The sequence below is a fragment of the Hippopotamus amphibius genome, chromosome X (genome assembly GCF_030028045.1).
Source record: "Hippopotamus amphibius kiboko isolate mHipAmp2 chromosome X, mHipAmp2.hap2, whole genome shotgun sequence".
Taxonomy (NCBI): Eukaryota; Metazoa; Chordata; class Mammalia; order Artiodactyla; family Hippopotamidae; genus Hippopotamus; species Hippopotamus amphibius.
In genome coordinates this window covers 2,196,992-2,201,506 of record NC_080203.1, presented here as the reverse complement: position 1 = coordinate 2,201,506, position 4,515 = coordinate 2,196,992, and the positions used below count along the sequence as shown (strand labels likewise).

Below are 4,515 nucleotides of genomic sequence, written 5' to 3'. Positions count from 1 at the left end.
GGCTCCTTCCTCAACCCGTGCGTCTACTGCCACCTGGTGACGGGAGCCGCCCATGGCAGCTTTTGTTCTCTTGAGAAGGGACTCCCCCACAAGCAGGTGAGGATGCCATCACTTCTCTGATGACGTTCCTCAGCTAGAAAATGGGGATATGATGGCGTCTCCATCACAGGATGTTTTGGACGTTGAGTCATTACACATACGCACTCAAAAGAGTGCCTGCTCAGCACACAACGGAACGCTCCATTACTTGTGACGTGGTAAGAATTCACGGGGCCGTCAGGGTTTGAGGCGCATCTCGAAAGACATATAGAATGAATGGAAAATTAAGTGCTCGCGCAGGCAGGCTGTCCCCCCGCGGCCTGACACACGAGAGTCGCGCAGGGAGGAGTGGCGGAATGAGCAGATGAACGCGAGGACAGCAGAGATTCGGGGCCGAGCTGGACCCCTGACTTGGGCAGAACACATCCGTGTCCTGGACGGTCCGCTCCCACCTGAAGGCAAGGAGAAGAAAAGGCATCTTTGTCTTGCTGTCACCAGGACCAGACCCTTCTCCAGCCCAGGAGGCGCCTCAGGGCCCCCTCCACGTCCTCGTTGCTCAGACTGTAAATGAAAGCGCGGAGCATGGGAGCCACCGCCGCATACAGCGCCGTGGCCACTGAGTCCTCGGCTGCGCAGGAGGACGAGGGTCACAGGTTCGCCCCAAATAGGGTCCCGTGGAACAATGACGCCACGGCCAGGTGGGGACTGCAAGTGGAGAAGGCTTTCAGCTTGCCCTGCGAAGACCGAAGTCTCAGGATGGCTGAGAAAATGCGCACGTAGGAGACAGAAATAAAGAGGAAGGGAGTGACAGACAGACAGCGCCCCCCGCGCTGTAAACCACCAACTCGCCGATGCGGATATCTGAGCAGGAGCGCTTCAGCAAGGCGCACAGCTCGCAGAAGATGTGGTGGATTCTGACACTTGCGCGGAATGACAGGCTACTCGCGAGGAGGGTGAGGGTCAGGGATAGATGTTTGTGACCGCCAGAGCCACAGACAGAGATGTGATGCAGAATTTGGGGCTCCTGGGTGTGGTGGAGTGGAGAGGGTGACCGACGGCTACAACTCTGTCATAGGCCATCACTGCCGAGAGGACACTGTCCAGCTCTGCAAACACAATTAGGAAGTACATCTGCGTGAGGCATGCTGCGTAGGGGATGGCTTGGCTCTGGGTTTGGATGTTTAGCAGCATCTTTGGTACCATGGCGGAGGTGAAGCAGATGTCCACGCGGGACAGGGTGGCTATGAAGCAGTACACGGGGGTGTGGAGGCTGGAGATGGAGCTGATGGCCAGAACGATGAGCAGGTTCCCCACCACAGCGACCAGGTACGTGCACAGGAACAGACAGAAGAGGAGGGGCTGATGTTCAGGCACCTCGGACAGTCCCAGGAGGAGGAATTCCGAGATGACGGTTGGGTCGCCTCTCACCATGGCTTCTGGTTTCTGTCGATATGCGCTGGAAACACATCCGTCCACAAGGCCAGAGGCAGTCTGGGGTAACATGCACCACAACCTTCCTCGGTGGCTAAAACCGTACTTGTGACATTTGGGGAAGGAACTCCAGACTGGGGCAGGAACGACAAGGCTCACTCGTCGTGGGGCTGTCTGGTCGCCACAGAATGCAGGAGGGGCGAGCTGAGGCTTTCCTTGTGACTCAGCTTGGGCGGGCGCTCCGCCTGCTTCCCTGGGAGGAAAGAAGAACCGGCCAGAGAAGAAGACAGAGAGACCTGAACGCGAGGCCTGGTTTGGGGAGAGTGGCTGGAGACAGCAAGGGCAGTTGAGTTGTCAAGGTGAGACCGCTGGTTGGACCCCTGAGGGCCTTTGTGTTTTATCCAGGTAAGAGTCTGGGTGATGGCCACTAGGAACAATTCTGTCTCTGTGTGCACACGTGAGAGAGAGAGAGAGAGAGAGAGAGAGAGAGAGAGAGAGAGAGAGAGTGTCCTTAGACAGATCTACTTCACAGGCGTATACACAGACATATCTATTCATGTGTATATATTCGCACAAAGATTCACGAAATGGTGTTCACCAGAACGCTCACCAACAGTGGTGATCTCTGGGGGGGGGGGGGTGAAATCTTTACTTCCACCTTTCTTTCAATGATAAACATGTATCGGTTTCCCAGACTATTCTCTTGGATGTTATCGAGGCTTTCAGGCGGTGTCTGTGATGGACTCGCTTTGGGGCACAAGCACAGTTAGGGGTTCAAGGCTCACGAGGCCTTGTCACACATAAGGGCATGTCTAAGAAGTTATGTCCCTGTGACTTTGTCTCTCCTTCTCAAGTCCATGTCATGGAACCCACAAAGGCTAAATGCTCGTGTGGCGTGACGCCACTAGATAGACAGATCTACACTCACCAACCTGAAATCCAGATGAACTGGAAAACTAAGTAGAATCTGATTTTCAGATATTGACTCCAGAACAGGCAGATGATGAATCTGCACATCCACAAAGCTCAATGGATCCCAAATAGGATAAAAACAAAAGATCCACACCAAGACACATTATTATCAAACTGTCAAAAGCCAAAGACAAAGAGAGAATCTTGAAACAGCAAGACAGGAGCAACTTCTTATGTACAAAGTGATCCTCATAAGACTGACAATTTTTCATCAAAATCCATGGAGACCAGAAGGCAATGGGGTGACATATTTAAAGTTTTGTAAGAAAAAAAAACTGTCAACCAAGAACTCTATATCTGGCAAAAATTTCCTCCAAAAATGAAGAAATTAAGACATTCCTTGATAAATTAAATGTGAGAGAATTCATTGCTAGTAGATGAACACTACAAACAGTGCTGAAGGGAGTATTTCAGGCCAAAAGGATAGGACATTAGTCGATAACTCGAAGTCATACAAAGAAATAAAGAACATCAGTAAAAGTAAATACATAGGTAAACATAAAAGTCAATATTAATGTAGTTTGGGTTCTTAACTTCTCTCTTTCATATATGATTAAAAACGAAAGCATAAAACAATAATTATAAAACAGCGCTAGGGAGTTCCCTGGTGGTCCAGTGGTTAAGACTTTGCTTTCCAATGTAGGGGGTGCAGGTTCAATCCCTGGTTGGGGAGCTAAGATCCCATATGCCTCATGGCCAAAAAAGCAAAACATAAAACAGAAGCAATATTGTAACAAATTCAATAAAGACTTTAAAAATGGTCCATATAAAAAAATCTTAAAAGGAAAACAATGCTAATGGGCACACAGTGTAGAAATATGTAAATTGTGACAATAACAATATGAAGGGGAGAGGTGGAGCTGTATAGGAACAGGCTTTTGTATACTATTGAAGCAAAGTTGGCATTAACTCAAACTAGATTGTTATAAGTAAAAGATATTCATTGTAATCCCCAGGGAAACCACTAAATGATATACAGTGAAATAAATGAGAAGGGAATCAAGATGGTAGGTATCCAGAAAATACCAATGTAACCCAAATTTGGTAGTAATGGAGGAACTGAGGGATAAAAAAGATATAAGTTGTACCTGGGGGTGGAGTGGGGGTGGGGAGCAAAATGGCAAAAGGAACCTCTTAACTACTTTAAATGTAAGTGGATTATGTGCTCCAAATAAAATCAGAGATTGGCAAAATGGATCTAAACAATATAACCCAACCACACACTGTGTAAAAGAGACTCACTTTAGGGCCAAAAGCACAAATAGTTTGAAAGTTAAGGGATGAAAAAATATTCCATGCAAATAATACTCAAAAGAGGCCTGGATTGGCTATAGTAATATCAGATAAAATAGACTTTAAGTCAAAATTTGTCATAATAGACAAAGATTATATAATGATTAAAAAGATAAATTCATAAACAAGGTATAACTATTATAAACATAGTTTACATCTAACAACAAAATTCCCAAATGTATTTATACATGTTGCTTCAGCAAACATTGGCAGAATTGAAGGGAGAGACAGCCAGTTCAACAGTAGTAGTTGGAGACTTTGATGCTCTACTTTTAATAATAATGGGTAAATGTAGCATATATATACAATGGAATATTACTCAGCCATAAAAGGGAATGAAATGGAGCTATATGTAACGAGGTGGATAGACCTAGAGACTGTCATACAGAGTGAAGTAAGCCAGAAAGAGAAAACAAATATTGTATGCTAACTCATATATATGGAATCTAAAAAAAAAATGGTACTGATGAACCCAGTGACAGGACAAGAATAAGGATGCAGATACAGAGAATGGACTTGAGGACACAGGGTTGGGGGGCAGGGGGCGAAGGGGAAGCTGGGACGAAGTGAGAGAGTGGCATAGATGTATATATACTACCAACTGTAAAATAGATAGCTAGTGGGAAGTTGCTGTATAACAAAGGGAGATCAACTTGATGATGGGTGATGCCTTGGAGGGCCGGGATGGAGAAGGTGGGGGGATTTGCAGAAGGGAGGGGGTATGGGGATATGTGTATAAATACAGCTGATTCACTTTGGTATACCTCATAAGCTGGTACA

At 46.5% G+C, this 4,515-nt stretch overlaps 1 pseudogene; it reads right to left on the bottom strand.

Annotated features, from left to right (window-relative positions):
• Positions 1-421: 421 nt before the first annotated feature.
• LOC130842383 (olfactory receptor 1D2-like) lies at positions 422-1,549 on the bottom strand (annotated as a pseudogene).
• Positions 1,550-4,515: the final 2,966 nt, after the last annotated feature.